This window comes from Nuphar pumila, chromosome 5 (genome assembly GCF_984573655.1).
Source record: "Nuphar pumila chromosome 5, dmNupPumi1.hap1.1, whole genome shotgun sequence".
Taxonomy (NCBI): Eukaryota; Viridiplantae; Streptophyta; class Magnoliopsida; order Nymphaeales; family Nymphaeaceae; genus Nuphar; species Nuphar pumila.
In genome coordinates this window covers 2,655,582-2,674,462 of record NC_143253.1, presented here as the reverse complement: position 1 = coordinate 2,674,462, position 18,881 = coordinate 2,655,582, and the positions used below count along the sequence as shown (strand labels likewise).

The 18,881-nt window shown below is 34.6% G+C and overlaps 1 protein-coding gene across 1 annotated transcript in view; it reads left to right on the top strand.

Moving 5' to 3' along the window:
- The window catches only part of LOC149836466 (leucine-rich repeat protein 1-like), a 28,823-nt gene that overhangs the window by 592 nt on the left and 9,350 nt on the right, over positions 1–18,881 (top strand). The gene's annotated exons all lie outside the window — the stretch shown is intronic.

Below are 18,881 nucleotides of genomic sequence, written 5' to 3'. Positions count from 1 at the left end.
CATTCATTCTTTTTTCTTTTTAATGATGAGTGGTTTATGTGGGGAATAGAGTCTTGTGGAATTCTAGTTAATGGGTTTTTGTTGTTTTTGTTGTGGTGGGTGTTGAAAAAGGATCGTATTTTGTTTGATGGGTAGGAGGAAATTTCCCTCTGCAGTCTGCAATCAGGATAATCGCGTTACGAGCATCACTGACTCCTTTTGTTTTGCATTTCTTCTTTTTTATGTATGGTGAATAGTTTATGCGGGGAATAGAATCTTGTGGTACTCTAGTTCATGGCTTCTTGTTGATTTTTTTTGTTTGTGTTGGGTGTTAAAAGCATCATATTTTGTTCGATGGGTAGGGGGAAATTCCTCTTTGTTTGTAGTATTTTTTTTTTCATGTAGGTGGTGGTTGTCGATTCTTTTTTAGTCGTGTTTTAGTTGTTCATATCTCTTTTAAGCACTTACTAACGAATTATTGTAATTTTAATTTCATCTGTGTGCGTTTTGAATTTGTTAGTTGGGTTGGAGGAGGCAAAGAAATCTAACTCTTTTGGCTTGGTATAATATGTTCCCCCTTTTTTTTATGGATATCATATTCTTCTCATGGCATCTATCTTGTAGTTCTAGATTGTTTTGGTATGTTCAATAATGTTCTGGGTTAATGGAAGTCACGGGTTATTATTTTTATGGAGAATATCTGATTTTGTTTGATGGCTTGAAGAAAAGAACCTGCCAGCCATAGTAGCCAAACTCGTCCTCGGCGTTTCCTCGAGGATTGCCCTCGGTAAATCGTGATAAAAATCGGTCAACCTTGGCATGAAAGTTCCTTGTCAAATCGTGATTAGTTGGTAAAATCATAAATCGTGATTAATCAGTAAATTTGTAAATATTAATACCTACAAACAACTAAAAATTTAAAAATATGAAAAAAAACTTATCTAGTTATGCTCTTAAAAGTTAAATTGATTGCATTTTTACATCATAAAAAAATTATACAATAAAGTTTTGTTAAAATTATGCCACCCTTAGAATACATATCAATTAAAAAAAATTCAAATCAACCTGCAAAACTTGTGACCAATGTTGTGAATAGCTTTGAGGTGTAACGAGGCATAAGACCCGCACATGAAGCGGGGCGTAAGCCTCAAGGTGTAAAGCATAAGCTTCACAAAAAATATAAAAAAAATGACCAAATAAAAAAAATAAAATTAAAGATGCATAATTTATTTTCTATTAATAAATAATTGGATATTAATGTAAAAGAATGAGAATCTTGCACGAAAGTGCAAATGCTTGTAATCGGTGTCTATTAAAGACACTATAATCATAATCCACAAAAGGGTATAAAAGGAATAACACAAAGATAAAATAATAATCTTTTATTTCATATGAAAATGCTTAAGAAGCATTGATTACAAAGGTGAGGGTATCACCCCTATTTATATACAAGTAGAGAGTGGGAGAGAAGAGCTCTTCATAAAGAGTAGTTGGAGCTAGTCCAATGGCTCTATTTATAGCCGTTGGACTAGCTCCAACTGCTATACAATTAGTCAAGATTTAGTTGGATTTTGACTAGTTTAAAAGTTAAGTTCAAATCGAACTAGACAAAAATAAAATAAAATAAAATAATAAATAAATAAATATTATATTATATTATATTATATTATATTATTATATTATATTATTATATTATATATAATTACATTTTTATATTTTTAACACTCTCCCTCAAACTTACGATACAATGAGCGAAAGTTTGTTTAAGAGGAAATGATATCTAGGAGCAACGAGAGGTTTGGTGAAAAAATTCGCTAATTGATATTCTGATGTAACATATGGCAGATCAATGGTTCTATATAGATACTCCTCTCTGACATAGTGACAATCCATTTTAATATGTTTGGTGTGTTCATGAAATGTTCGGTTGCTGGCAATATAGATTGCACTCTTGTTGTCAGAGCATATGCGTGAAGCTTGTGTCACTTCAAATCCCATGTCAGCCAACAGTCGTCTGAGCCAAACTACCTCTATTGTCGTGGTGGCTATGGCTCGGTATTCAGTTTCGGTGGACGAAAGAGAGACCTTCTGTTGCTTTTTGCACCGCCACGAAATCAAGGATTCACCTAAGAAAACATAAAAACCAGTGGTTGAGTGCCTATTATTGGGATTACATCCTCAGTTAGCATCAGTATAAGCAATTAAATCTAATGAAGATGAAGCAGAAAAGAAGAGACCTCTTGAAAGGGAGGATTTAATGTATCTAACAATACGCAAAAATGCTCCCATGTAAACAGAAGTGGGAGCATGTTGAAACTGACTAGCTGTGTGTACAATGTGTGCTATATCTGGTCTAGTAATGGAAAGATAAGAAAATGCTCCAATAAGCTGTCTGTAAGGAGTGAGATCATCAAGAGGTTCTCCATCATTGATTCTCATTTTGATGTTGACAACTTCTGGAGTATTCACTTTCTTATCATCTGTAATTTCAGACCTGAAAATAATATCAAAAGCAAATTTAGATTAAGACAATAAATACCCTCGCGGAGAATAAACAACTTCAATTCTTAAGAAATATCTCAATAAACCTAAATCAATCATTTTAAAATGATTTTTAAGAAGCTTTTTAATGTTTTCAACTCCATGTTTGTCGCCTTTGGTGATGATCATGTCATCCTTATAGAGAAGAAAAAGAATAATCCATGTATAAGACATCTTAATAAATAAAGCAGTGCCAGTCAAACAAGTTCTAAATCCAATATCAAGCATAACATGACTAAACTTATCATACCTGACTTTTGGTGCCTGTTTAATACCGTAAAAAACTTTTTCTAAACGAAGAGCTTTACCCTTATGAATATTAATACCAGGTGGTGCTTTCATGTAAACTTCTTCAACTAGGTTTCTATTGAGAAAGACATTCTTGACATCCATTTGAAATATGGGCTATTTTCTAATAGAGGCTAAGGTTATTAGTGGCCGGACGGTGGTCATCCATGCAACTGGAGAAAAAATTTCTTCGTAGTCGATGTCATACTCTTGAGAATACCCTTTGGTCACTAATTTGGTTTTATACCTTTCAAGAGTTCCGTTATTCTTGGTTTTAACTTTATAAACTCACCTACAACCTATAGGTTTCTTTCTTAGTAGAATATTTTGAATAGTACAAGTGTTAGCCCTTTCTAATGCTTCAAATTTTGCCTTCATAGCTTCTACCTACTCTGTATGGTTTTGGCTTGAGTATAGGATGAAGGTTATATATATGAGTGTATTAATGTAATACATGTCTTATATATGAGTGAAAAGGATTCGTAGGACACAAATTTTTTGGAAGGATTAAAAATTCCGGATGACCTTCTGGTTTGTGCTTCAGAGTATTTTTTTTAATGCACATGGAAGATTGGATTCTCTACGTCTTGAGTATTGTAAACTGGTGTCCCTATGGGTTTGCTCTTCATTAGCAACATTATGTTCAGAATCAATAGTACCTTGGCCATCGTCTAAATCGTATTCATGGTCACATCCATTAGATTTCAAAGTCAAATCTATTAAAAAAGAATATTTGGTTGCTTGTTTTTTTCAAAATAAAAAAAACTTTTCTTTTCCAAGGACACATTTCTTGATACATACAACTTTTTTATTTTTAAAATCAAAACACCTATAGCCTTTTTTATTATCTCCATAACCTACGAAGGCACTAGGAATGGCACATGAGGAGAGTTTATCATTTTTGTTGGTAAAAACAAAACATTTGCATCTAAAGATTCTTAATCTAGAGTAATCAGGAGATAATTTGACAAGTTTTTCAATTAAAGTTACATTTTTTCAAAGAAAAAGATGGCATTCGGTTAATGAGATAGGTAGCAGTTAGGGCTGCTTCTGCCCAAAACTCTTTTGGAACTTGATTTGCTATTAATAAAGTCCTAGTGGTTTACATAATGTGTCGATGTTTTCGTTCGGCCGTACCATTTTGTTGTGGTGTGTGTGGACTGTGAAAGTATCTCCAACAAGATACTACGAACAATATTACAATATTCTTGAAAATAAATGTGTATACAAACGCCCGACAAGAACACTTGAAACACTTGTGCACACAATGCACAACACAAACTCACAAATGTACAAATACGAACCCAAAAGTCATAAGTTCCACTAACACAAGCTTGGGCCATAATCCCAAAGCCTTACCAATACAAGGGGAAAAGCCCTTATTTATAGGGCAAGAGAGAGCCTTGGGAGGGGCTCCACACATAGTCGTTGGAGCCCCTCCAACGGTCACAAATGTGACCGTTGGAGGGGGTCCAATGACTAGTGTGTTGGCCCTGTTAAAATGTACCTATTATATATATATACATATATATATATATATATATATATATATATATATATATATATATATATATATATATATATATAAATTCTGTTTATTACATCAATACCCGATAGGGGTATTTTTGTAATTTCACAGTTGTTTTAGAAAACAACTATTTTTTCTTTTTTGAACAAATGTAATTTTTATTTTTTATTTTTTTCATTTCTTTTTTATTATTTTTGAGGACCTAAAGGGGTCCAACATAGAAGTCGTTGGAGCCCCCAACGGTCACAAATGTGACCGTTGGGGGCTCCCAACGACTCTATGGGAGCCCCCTTTTGGCTCTCCTTTTGAGGCCCTTTGGCCCTCCTTTTTCCTCCTCCTTCTCTTGTATAAATAGGGGTGATCCCCTTGTGTATTCTCATCTTGGAGAGCTCCTCTCTCTTTTCAATAAGAGGCTTTGTATATTGTTGCCTTCTTAAAGGCTTGTGCTTGTATTGTCCCTTCGTGAACTTGTGATATTTTCTCTTTTATTCATTGTTGTATGTGCTTGCATGCACTCTTTATATTTCCGCAATATCTCATTACATGGTATCAGAGCCACTCGATTCTTGAAGGAAAGGTGTGGTTCGTGTATCTCTTATTTTGGTGGACATCTTCTCACTTCTTGGCAACATCATGGAGACAAAGATTGATCTTTCTTTCAAACTCAATGGAAAGAACTATATGATGTGGGCATCGGCAATGGAGAATAATCTCAAAGGGAAGAAGCTTTGGGGTTATGTCATGGGGATCGTTCCGGAACCTAAGCTTATGCTCACAAAAATGGAAGAAGATCAAGAAAAAGCTCTTGAGGGAGATGCTCGTCTCAAGGCCATTGAAAATCATCAAAAGGAAGTAGAAGATTGGGAAAGCAATCACGCAAAAATCCTTGCGTGGTTTATGAACAATGTAGAGCTTAAGGTATGTGCTAATATAGCTAAATTTCGTAGAGCCAATGAGGCTTGGTCCTTTATGAGGGGTATGTATACCCAAAAGGATCTTGCAAGAGCATACTTCTTGCAAGAAAAAGTTAGAACCACCAAGCAAGGTGATTCTAGCATTCAAGACTACTATAGTGCCCTTAACCCACTATGGGATGAATTGGCTCTTTTAGAGCCAAAGTGGGTTTCTATGGAAGATGTTGATTTAAGACAAAAACAAATGGAACAAGAGCGATTGTTTCAATTTCTTTTTGGGCTACGCCCCGAATTTGAGCAAGTGAGATCCTCACTTCTCCATAGATCTATTTTTCCTCCTATTGAGGATGCTATTGCCGAAATCACTCAAGAGGAGACAAGGCTTGGCATGAGTAAGCATGTTGATGAAGTCCTTGCCGTATCCAAACCGGGTAACAATGTTAGAACCTATAAGCCTCCTCATTTTGGGAAACAAGGGAACTTCAATGGAGGAAGAAAAATGATTGTTTGTCATTATTGCAATGAGCCGGGTCACATTAGACCCGTTTGTCCAAAGCTTATGGGAGCCTTCAAGCCTACAGTAGCCTCTCTTGAAGAAACCACCTCCAAAGAAGATGAAGGCAAAAACAATGACATTAAAGAAACTCTTGGACAAATATCTATGGCTCTCCAACAAATGCTTAAAGTTTCTTCCTCCACATCGGGTGCGGCCATTGCTTCAACATCATCACCCGGTACGTATTCTTGGATCCTTGATTCCGGAGCTTCTTTTCATATGACCCCTCATGAGAATGCACTTAGTGATGTTTGCATCAATTCAAAGGACTCTTGTGTCTCAACGGCTGATGGAACCTTTTTGAAAATTTCAAGTATTGGCTCTTTTAAAGATTCTCAAAATTTTTGTGTTCCAAAAGTAAGAGTTGTTCCCAAATTAAATTTAAACATTTTTTCGGTTTCTCAAATTGCCGACCATGGATGTGAAATATCTTTCTCATCTAATGGTTGCTTTGTGCAGGATCTCCGGTCCGGGAAGCGGATTGGGCAAGGCCATAGAAAGGGAGACCTCTATTATATGGACCATCTTGATCTCCCTACAAACTTTTTTTGTTCTTATGTCCAAGAAAAAAATATGGAAACTTGGCATAAAAGACTTGGTCATCCAAGTTATTCCAAAATGTATCTCTTTCCTTTTGGAAACAAATTTTGTAAGGAAAAAGAAATTAATTGCAAAGATTGCATTTTTGGAAAAATGAAGTCTATTCCTTTTCCAACTAGATCTTTTTTCTCATCAAGGCCTTTTGAATTGGTGCATTCGGATGTTTGGGGTCCTTCTCCGGTTATGTCTAAAGGGGGTTATTCATATTATGTTACGTTTATTGATGACTTTACTCGGTATGTTTGGATTTATTTCCTTAGTCATAAGTCGGAAGTATTTACTTTCTTTAAAGATTTTCATAAAAAGGTTCAAAATCAATTTCAAAGTAACATATCTATTTTAAGATCCGATTCCGGTGGTGAATACTTATCTCACGAATTCCAAAACTATTTAAACCAAAATGGCATTTGTCATCAAAAGTCTTGTCCTAGGACTCCTCAACAAAATGGCCTAGCGGAAAGGAAACATAGGCACATTATAGAAACCGCTAGAACATTGCTTGTGTCTAGAAATATTCCAAAAAATTTTTGGGCGGAAGCCGTTCTTACCTCAACCTATCTAATCAATAGAATGCCCTCTTCTAAGTTAAAAAATGCTTCTCCCTATGAGAAACTCTTTAAGTTTTCACCCGATTTTAATCGACTTCGTATTTTTGGTTGCAAATGTTTTGTCCTACTACATAAAAGGGATAAGTTATTGTTAAAATGTATCCATCCATTGTTGTAATTAGATATATTTTATATATATAAAAGATGATACATATACATATATGGTATATATGTATATGTATCCTCCTATTTATATATATATAATATATATATTTTCCTTTTGTTTAGCCGTAGGGGTATTTTAGTCTTTTCCTCTGTTTTACGCACATTCACTTTATGAATGTGATTGTAATTTATTTTATTTTTCTTTTTCTTTTATTTTTTATTTCTTTTTTCTCAAGTACCAAAAGGTACCTTGGGGGGCCCACTCAAATAGACGTTGGGCCCCTTCCAACGGTCACATTTGTGACCGTTGGAGGGGCTCCAACGTCTATGAGTGGAGCCCCTCCAAGGCTCCTTTTTGTTGTTATAAATAGGGGCTCTCCCCTTTGTATTTCTTAATCCTTGAGGGAGCTCTTGCTCCATTGTAACGGGGTTTTTACCCCTTCTCCATTATTTCTTCAATGATATGCAACTTATGACTTTATGTCATATTTTTCCCTTTTTATGGGTTTTATGTGTTAGCACATTATGTGCTTGTGTTGTTTCCCTTTAATGGGTATATTTGCACTTCACGTGCATAGGTATGGGTTCATTATTGAACCCAATGTTTTTCAAGTCATTTTCTAACATGGTATCAGAGCAAGGTTGAGATCGAGTTGCTCTTTGGTGCATCGGGAAGCGTGGTATTCAAGAATTTGTTAAAGAAAAATGGTGAAGTATTCGTTTCTCTCTATTGTCTTTCTTATAGTTATTCGGTATGCATTCTATTTCTTTGAGTATTGTATGAAAGAATGTAATATGTTCTTTTCTTTATGTGTGCTTTTTGTCATTATGTTTTTTTTGAGTTACTTGCTACTCCATTGAATCGTTTTTGTATGTTTTTCTTTGAAAAACTTTAAATGATAACTTGTTTGGCGAAAAATTAGATATATGATTGCACAAAACTTGCTTTAATGGGTCGGTAAAAATTTATGACCGTTGGAACTTTGAATTTACATTTTAAACCTAACCTTGTTTATGAAAATACCTTTATATGAATGTTTAGTCTTTAAAGAAAGGTATGTTAAGATTAAAATGCTTGTGAAATGTAGTTTTTTGAAAAATGTTTGGCATATATGAAAAATTCCATATTATGTGTCCGTTTTATATAAGCAACATTTAATTAAGAAAGTTTTTTTATAATACCAGTTGAATTAAGTTTTAAAATGGTCTTATGGAATATGGTGATTTTCTTTCCATCTTTACACTCTTAAGGATGTTTTCAACATTTAGAGAGTTCTCTCTCTTTTCAATAAGAGACATTTATATTTTTATGTTGTGATTGTTTCTTATGGGTTTTGGTGTTTGCCCTTTTGTTTGTTCATTAGTAAATGTTGTAAGTGCTTAATGCACTCTTTTGTTTTTCTGCATATTTCATTACAAAAGTTATGGTCTTCACTAATGTTTATTGTGTACTTATTTCATTAGGAGTAGGTAATAATCTATTAAGTCATGTTTTTTGATAAAACTTAAGAGTGTTAAATTTTTCCTCAATAAATGTTTACTTTTTATTTAAGCCATAGTACAATCTTACTTATCATAAGGTTTTGTTAATGAATCTATTTTGTTGGGATTTCTTCCACTTTAATGGAGTTTTCTCCTTCTTTGGGAGTTGTATATGTTTTTTGTTCAAACTCTCCTTAAGGAGCCTTTCGGTCCTTATAATCTTCTTGTGAGTATATACTCTTTTATGAAGATTTCATGATTGTTTATCATTTTTAAGTTGCAATAGTAGATTTCATAAGTTTTCAAACTTCACCATCTTTATGAATGCCTATATTGGCCTAAGTTTGTTATTTTTGAACTTCACCAACTTCACCGTTTAATTGCACCTTATGTCTTTCATAGTTAAGGCTTGTTTGTTCCAAATCGGTTCATACACATGATGTTGCTTAATATTTTATGTTATGTTGCATAATAAGCCTTTTTTGGTGTACAAGACTTCTTTTGAAGATTAAGCATAATTCGTGTTTATGCAAAATTGTTTTGATGGATTATATTGGACCTTTGATTCAATTTGTTAATCGGTCCTCTTTGTAAAAACTTTTATTTGGAAAATGATTCCTTATGTGTTTATTGCCCTTTTGTGGCATTTATGTTTGTCCATCACATGTTATTTAATGCATCATTTATTTGGCCTTAGTATTGTTATATTAAAGATGTTTGTCGAGGTGAGTTATGGGCACCTCGTGTTGTATCATTTTTAGATTGTCCACCTTCCATATTATAGATGGTTGTTGAGGTGAGTTATGGGCACCTTGGGACTCTAAAATGATTTGTTATTTGATCTCTAATTATGAGTGTGTCACTCATTTTTTCTCTTGTGCCATTGATATTATGGATGCTTCTATGTAAATGTGATGGACATATGGTATTTGAAACCTTAAATGTTTTAAGGTACATTTAAAATCAAGATGTTTTGGGATTATAGCCCAACCTTTTATTTGTTTATGAATCTTATGAGTGCATTTGCACATTTGTGATTCCGTATGATGTGCTCGTTGTGCACATGTGTTCTTGTGTTTTTTCACAAGTGTTCTTGGTGTGTATGTTCACATATTTGTTCTAAAGAATATTATTTTATCGGTTGTAGTATCTTGTTGAAGATACGTTTTACTTGCATTTATTCCAAAATGCTATTATGAGTATTCTTTTTTAAAAGGAATATTGTTTCATTCGAGGTTTATTTTCATTACAAGTTTATTGCCTCAAAAGTTTTTTCCTTTTATGCCCATTATCTAAGTGTCATCATATGTAGACAAGAATTTTATTACACCTTCGTGTGTTTTTAGCCCTTTGTTGGCTTTTGCTCTCTTGGTCTAGTAGCTGAACACATTTGACTTGAGTGTTTTTATATGTAGACAAGGCACGTTGATTCACACCATGGTGTGTGATTTTTAGCCTATGTTGGCGTTTGTGTTCTTGTTCTAGTCGCTTAGATGCATGCCCATGGTTGGCTTATTTCACTCATTTCAAGTGCCATCTTATGTAGACAAGATATGCATTGTGTTTTTTGCCCATGGTTGGCTTATTACTCTTGTTCTAGTAGCTGAACATACTTTGTTTTAAGTGTATTTTTTACGTAGACAAGAGATACTTTTTAGTCCATGTTGGCATGTATTCTCTTGTTCTTGTCGTAGATGCACTTATTTCAAGTATTATTATATGTAGACAAGAGGTTCTTTTTACACACCTTTGTGTGTGTCTTTGGCCTTTAATGGCTTTATATTCTTGATCTAGTAGCTTATACACTTGATTTATGGGTTTTGGAGGACTAATGAGGAAGTTGTTTGTAATGAATAAACTATTATTGAAATTTGCAAAATTTCATTCATGACTTGTGTTTTTCAAGTAAATCATCTTTTTGATATGCATATCAAGTTGATTTCTTAGCATTTAATCTATATATTAAGTGCTTATGGTTTTTGCCACCCTTATATGTAAAATGTTTTTTTTTAATTAAGTGTGACTTTCATAAATGTTTTTAAAAACCTTGTGAACTCTTGGGTTTATTTTGCCTAAAGTATGCTTGGAGACTTCGTTTCTCTTATTTGGAACTTCACTACATGGTTGAAGCATGTTTTAGTTCTTTGAGTATCAATTCATATAATGATTCGTATATGCATATGCTCTTTATGGCCTTTTTTGGGCTCTCATTCAATAAAGCATATGTATGTTATGCCTCTTCGTAGACTTCTTGTGATATCCCTTAGTGGATCATTTTGTTATTCCCCATTATGGGGTTATATTTGTCCAATGGTGGACCATATGAATGCATTATGCATTCTTGCAATTTTTGCATAATTTGCTTCCGCTCATTTTGTTTTAACATAATGTATGATTTAGAAACTTTGGTTTTCTAAATTTTTCGTTTCATACTAAAGTAACTATCATATTATGCATAAATTTTGCACCTTGTTAGGAATGTTCCTTTTTGATTAAAGTGCAAAGATATTGTTTACTTGTTCTTTGTTGTTTTCTTTTCTCAGGATCTTGGAGATAGGACAAAGGGAAGTACCCTGGATGGTTCGAGAAATGGGTTCATCATTTGAAGATAATTGGAGGAAGGCTATTTCAAGTTTCATTGCATCCTTGCCGAAGCCTCGTGGAGTTTTGCCCTTTTTTCAATCTTTTCGTTTCCCTGCAAAGCTTGAGGGGGGGTGTTAAAATGTATCCATCCATTGTTGTAATTAAATATATTTTATATATATAAAAGATGATACATATACATATATGGTATATATGTATATGTATCCTCCTATTTATATATATATATAATATATATATTTTCCTTTTGTTTAGCCGTAGGGGTATTTTAGTCTTTTCCTCTGTTTTACGCACATTCACTTTATGAATGTGATTGTAATTTATTTTATTTTTCTTTTTCTTTTATTTTTTATTTCTTTTTTCTCAAGTACCAAAAGGTACCTTGGGGGGCCCACTCAAATAGACGTTGGGCCCCTTCCAACGGTCACATTTGTGACCGTTGGAGGGGCTCCAACGTCTATGAGTGGAGCCCCTCCAAGGCTCCTTTTTGTTGTTATAAATAGGGGCTCTCCCCTTTGTATTTCTTAATCCTTGAGGGAGCTCTTGCTCCATTGTAACGGGGTTTTTACCCCTTCTCCATTATTTCTTCAATGATATGCAACTTATGACTTTATGTCATATTTTTCCCTTTTTATGGGTTTTATGTGTTAGCACATTATGTGCTTGTGTTGTTTCCCTTTAATGGGTATATTTGCACTTCACGTGCATAGGTATGGGTTCATTATTGAACCCAATGTTTTTCAAGTCATTTTCTAACAGTTATCTCCCAAAGCAATTGAATGTGTATTTTTTGGATATGGTGAAAATAAAAAAGGGTATAGATGTTATGATTTTAAGAATGATAAACTATATGTTTCAAAAGATGTAACATTTCTCGAAGAAGAAAACGGTTTTGATAAAATAAAAGAGACAAATGAAATCGATTATGTATTCTTATATGATCTTATTGATGACATACAAGAAGATTCTCTTGAAAACATAGATGACACTCACGAGGTATCCCCTCTTGACATAACACTCTCAAATGATAGTAATTCAAATACAAATGTTCATGATAGCAATGCCAATATAAATGTTTACTCAAGAAGAAATCAAGAAAAACCTATTAGTGCCCTCGAAAAATACTCTCAAATTTCCGAATCCATTGAGGAACCACAAGTTAGGCATTCTTCTAGAATATCAATACCCCCAAATAGGTTTGTCTCCTATGACTCTTTAACTCCCAACTATCGGGCATGTTTGATAACTCTACACTCTTATTTTGAACCAACTCACTATAATCAAGCTAAATCTATACCTCATTGGGTTGAAGCAATGCAAGTTGAACTAAATGCTTTAAAAAAGGCCAATACTTGGGAAGTAGTTGATCTACCCTCACACAAAAAACCTATTGGTTGTCGTTGGGTCTTCAAAGTTAAAACTAAAAGCGATGGCTCTTTGGAACGATATAAAGCAAGATTGGTTGCTAAGGGATACTCCCAAGAATATGGTATTGATTACGAAGAAACATTCGCCCCCGTAGCTCGTATGACAAGTGTCAGAACCTTAATAGCTGTCGCATCAACCAAAAAATGGCCTATTTATCAACTTGACGTAAAAAATGCTTTTTTAAATGGAAGTTTAAGTGAAGAAGTTTATATGGATCCACCACCCGGAATAAATATTAAGCAAGGTCAAACACTTCAGCTTTTAAAGGCATTATATGGTCTTAAACAAGCTCCTAAGGCTTGGTATGATCGTTTTAGTGATATCATGATAAAATTAGGATTTCATTCTTGTTATACTGACACTGCTCTTTTTGTTAAAAATGCAGGTTCTAGTATCGTAATTTTGTTGCTTTATGTTGATGATATGATTATCACTGAAAATGATCAAAGTAGTATTATTAATGTTAAAAATATGTTAAAAGATAATTTTGATATGTCTGATTTAGGTTTTCTCAGATATTTTCTTGGAATTGAGGTTGCATATTCTCCTAAAGGATATATTTTGTCACAGATGAAGCTTGCTGCAGATATATGTTCTAAGTCTGGGATTTCTGATGATAAGAAGGTAGAGACTCCCGAGGTTATTAATGCCAAGTTGCGGTTAGAGGATGGGGTTCTTCTGGAAGATCCTACACCGTACAGACAACTCATTGGTTCTCTTACATATTTAACCATCACCAGACCAGATATCACTCATGCGGTTCACTCAGTCAGTCAATTTCAGCATGCTCCTACAACCGTGCATATGAGTGCGGTTCTCCGAATCATCCGCTACATTCGGAATACCATCAATAAAGGGCTATTTCTATCCTCCTCTTCCCCTTTGAATCTTCTTGCTTATACTGATGCAGATTGGGGAGGTAATCCCAATGATCGAGTCTCAACTACTGGTTTTTATGTCTTTTTAGGGGACTCATTGATTGCCTGGCGATGCAAGAAGCAGCAGAAAGTTTCACTATCATCCACTGAAGCTGAGTACCGGGCAATGGCAACCACAACAATGGAACTTGTATGGCTTCGCAGTTTGCTTAAAGATATGGGAGTTGATATTACTGAAGCCTCAAAGCTGTGCTGTGACAATAAGAGTGCTATCTATATTGCCAACAATCATACCTTTCATGAACGTACGAAACATATCGAAATGGATTGCCACTATGTTCGTGACGATTTTTTACGAGGAACTATTGCTCTGCCATATGTCACTTCAGAATATCAGTTGGCAGACTTTTTCACTAAAGCTCTTCCGGCTCCTCGGTTCATGTTTCTTCTCGGCAAACTTTCCGTCCTTCCCCCGTAAAGTTTGAGGGGGGGTGTTAAAATGTACCTATTATATATATATATATATATATATATATATATATATATATAAATTCTGTTTATTACATCAATACCCGATAGGGGTATTTTTGTAATTTCACAGTTGTTTTAGAAAACAACTATTTTTTCTTTTTTGAACAAATGTAATTTTTATTTTTTATTTTTTTCATTTCTTTTTTATTATTTTTGAGGACCTAAAGGGGCTCCAACATAGAAGTCGTTGGAGCCCCCAACGGTCACAAATGTGACCGTTGGGGGCTCCCAACGACTCTATGGGAGCCCCCTTTTGGCTCTCCTTTTGAGGCCCTTTGGCCCTCCTTTTTCCTCCTCCTTCTCTTGTATAAATAGGGGTGATCCCCTTGTGTATTCTCATCTTGGAGAGCTCCTCTCTCTTTTCAATAAGAGGCTTTGTATATTGTTGCCTTCTTAAAGGCTTGTGCTTGTATTGTCCCTTCCTGGACTTGTGATATTTTCTCTTTTATTCATTGTTGTATGTGCTTGCATGCACTCTTTATATTTCCGCAATATCTCATTACAGGCCCCCCAAGGTAAGATACATTGTACAAAATAAAAAAAAGATTTAAGGAAAAAAAGAAAAAGAAATTGCAAAAATAAATTACAATCATATTCAAGAAATTGAATATGCGTAAAAAGACTAAACTACCCCTACGACTATTATTAGAAGAAATATATATTTTATACATATAATAAGTAGATACATATACATATATATTAATATATGTATATGTATTACTTTATATATATATATATAATATATATATATAACATTACATGATTTGATTACATAATTTAACACCCCCCCTCAAACTTAGGGCAGGATTATCGAAAGTTTGCTAAGAAGGAAGTTGAAGCGCGGAGCACACAAAGCTTTAGTGAAGAAATCCACCAACTGATATTCTGATGTGACATATCGAAGGTCAATGAGTCCTTTGAGATACGCCTCACGAATATAATGACAATCCATTTCTATGTGTTTGGTCCGCTCATGGAAAGTGTGATTCTTAGCATAGCTTGGTGGACCCTTCTATTGTGATCCCCATATCTTCCAGCAATTGATGGATCCATACAATTTCTATAATAGTAGTCGTCATGGCACGATATTCGGCTTCAGTTGATGATAGAGACACATTTTGTTGCTTCTTACATCTCCATGAAATTAGTGAATCTCTTAAGAACACACAAAAACCAGTGGTGGAGTGACGATTATTTGGGTCATCTCCACAATCAGAGTCAGTATATGCAATTAATTTTAAATCAGAGAAAGAGGATAAGAAAACTCCCTTATTTAGAGTGCCCTTTATGTATCTTATGACTCGTAAAATAACACTCATGTGAACGGAGGTTAGTGCATGCTGAAACTGGCTTGCCGTATGAACTGCATGTGAGATATCTGATCTTGTAATATTCAGATACATCAACGATCCTACAAGCTGTCTGTAGGGAGTAGGATCGGAGAGAAGAACACCATCATCAATCTTCATTTTAGCTCCTACTATAACAGGAGTTTCACAAACCTTATCATCAGTAATACTTGACCTGTCAATAATCTCAGACGCAAGCTTAGTTTGAAACAAAAAATACCCTCTATGAGAATTAGCTACTTCAATACCCAAAAAATAAGTTAGAAAACCCAAGTCAGACATTTCAAACTTATCCTTTAAAATTGATTTTATCTTTTAACCCCTTTAGAATCACTTCCGGTTATAAGCATACCATCCACATATAGAAGTAAAATAACAATCCTTGTATTAGATTTCTTAACAAATAAAATAGTATCAGTAAAGCAAGATGAAAAACCATTTTCTATCATTACAGAGTTAAACCTATCAGGGCTTGTTTTAAGGCATAAAGGGCTTTCCTAAGGCGAAGCACCTTCCCTTTGGGAACCTCCATTCTAGATGGAGCATCCATGTAAACCTCTTCATTCAAATCACCATTTAGAAAAACATTTTTAACATCCATTTGATAGATGTTCCATTTGTTGATAGAAGCAGCAGAGATGAGACATCAGACAGTTACCATTCGAGCAACGAGCATAAAACTTTCTTCATAGTCAATCTCATACTCTTGACTATACCTTTTAGCAACTAATCGAGCTTTGTATCTCTCCAGAGATCCATCGCTCTTAGTCTTAACTTTAAATACCCAACGATAACCTATGGTTTTCTTTTCAAGAGGTAGAGTTTGAAATTCCCATGTCTCTGCTTTCCTAAGAGCAGTGAGTTCATTTTGCATAGCTTCTTGCCATTCTATACATTTTTTAGCTTCCTCAAAATTCCTTGGTTCAAAGTAAGAGTGAATAGCGCTAAGACAAGCCCTATATCTGGGTGAAAAAGAATCAAATGAGACAAACCTAGAGGGTACTCTTCTACTTCTCTCAGTTCTTCGTAGATCATCATTTGTTGAACTAGAACTACTAGGTTCACTGTATTTTTCAATAGCACTCCTGAAATTACTTCTATCTCTATGGATATATGTTATAGGTTCTCTTAAATCTTCTTGATTACTATGTTGAGGTACCAAGGGAAGAGGAGGGGAACTATCTTCATTTTCATTGATGTCATTAGGAGTAAGAACATCATCACTATCTTCATTGTCATCATCATGAGCTAACATTTCAAATAGGAAAGAATAATCCATGTTATCTTCACAGGATTCACCTTTTTCAAAACCATTAACATTTTCCAGAAAACTCACATTTCTGGAAACATACAACTTACCATTCTTGATATCATAACAACGAAACCCCTTATGGGTTTCAGAATATCCATGAAAAGCACAGAGAATCACTTTAGGTGAGAGCTTATCGTTCTTATCAGTAAGAACAAAGCATTTACAACCAAATATTCTTAATCGACTATAGTCAGGTTCTTTAGTATAGAGTTTTTCAAAAGGCGAGATATTGTTCAAGTTTTTAGAGGGTAGCTGATTTATCAGTTAAACAGATGCAGGAGCAACTTCAACCCAAAAACCTTTTGGGATGTTTTGAGAGACCAACAAAGTTCGGGTTGCCTCTATTATATGTCTATGCTTTCTTTCGGCTAACCCGTTTTGTTGAGGGGTTTTTGGACAAGATCTTTTGTGGAGAATACCATAATTTTCAAGGTAGTTTTTGATATCATTTGAAAGGTATTCTCCATGTGAGTCAGTTCTAAAATTTTTGAGATTCTCATTAAACTGATTCTTAATCATCATATGATAGGTTTTAAAAGTTGAAAAAACTTCATATTTGTGTTTAAGGAAATAAATCCAACAATATCTCGTATAATCGTCAACAAAAATAACATAATAAGCAAATCCACCTTTTGATAAAACTGGTGCCGGACCCCATACATCAGAATGGACAATTTCAAATGGTCTAGTTGTAAACATAGATCTTTGAAAGAAAGGTAATTTTTTCATTTTCCCAAGTATACAATCATTACAAGTGAAATCACTTTTGCATAAGCTTTTGACAAAAGGTAAATGGGAAATTTTTACAATATTTGGATGTCCAAGTCTTTTGTGCCATACATTAATATCTTTTTGGACAACATTACAAAAAGGATTCTTTGGAACTTGAAGAGAATCGACATAGTAAAGATCACCATTCCTAGAGCCTTCCCCAATCAATCTCCCAGACTGGCGATCCTGTATCCAACATTTGTTAGATGAGAATTTTATATCACACCCATGATCCAAGAGTTGAGAAACGAAAAGTAAATTTAAGTTTAATTTAGGTATAAATCTAATTTTTGGAATAAAGAATCATTGTTTTTCAAAGTTACCCATTCCTTTTACTTCAAGAGATGTTCCATCCGCGGTTGAAACAAAGGATGGAAGGAGATTTTTTGTATACTCGAAAAAAGAATTAAAACTTGGAGTCATATGAAAGGAAGCACCCAAATCCAAAAGCCAAGAAGTCTTACCGGGGGGAGAGGAGGTTGACATGGTCGCACCAGAAGTGACCCCTTTTTGAAAGGGTTGAAGAGCATCTATGATTTGTTGAAGAGAGAGGGCTTCATTTGAAGATGATGGGCCTTCTTGAGATGTAGTGGCCATGGCAAGAAGCTTTTTTAACTTTGGACACATGGGTTTGATGTGCCCCGGTTCCTTACAAAAGTAGCAAGTAAGTTTGCTATAGTCCCTCCTTTCTCCTTGTCCACTTGGATTTTGGTTTTTGAAATGAGGAGGCTTGTATGTCTTTAAGTTGTTTTCTGGTCTTGAAACGACATTTACACCTTCATTATCTTCATTATTTGAAGGTGTGGCTAATACACTTGGGGTATTCTTGCTTATACTCATCTGAGTTTCTTCCCCACTTAACTTAGTTAATACATCTTCAAGAGGAGGAGAAGAAAAAGCGGATAAAAGAGAAGATCGGATTTATTCGAATTTGGGCCTAAGCCCATTCAAAAAATTTAAAAATCTATCTTCTTTCAATTGTTTGTGACGAAGCCCTATGGCTTCTCCACTCCATTTGGGTTCGAGCATAGCAAGCTCATCCCAAATACAAGAGAGCTCGACAAAGTACTCTCTAATAGACATTTCTCCTTATTGAAGCGTTAGCGCCCTCTTTTGGAGATAGTATTTATGGGATAAATCCCCCGAGGTATACATCTTCTCAAGATATTCCCATGTTTGAGACGCCTTCTTGAACTTTATGATATTTGCATTGATTCTCGTTTCTACGGATGAGAATATCCAAGAGAGGATTTTAAAATTCCTCATTTCCCATTCTTCATGCTTTTTCGTATATTCTTCAAGGGCCTTGGTTCTTTCATCTCCTTCAAGAATCTTTCTCTCTCCTTCTATTGAAGTTATTTTGGGTTCCGGTTTGGGAATCGAGCCTTGGACATATCCCCAAAGCCTTTT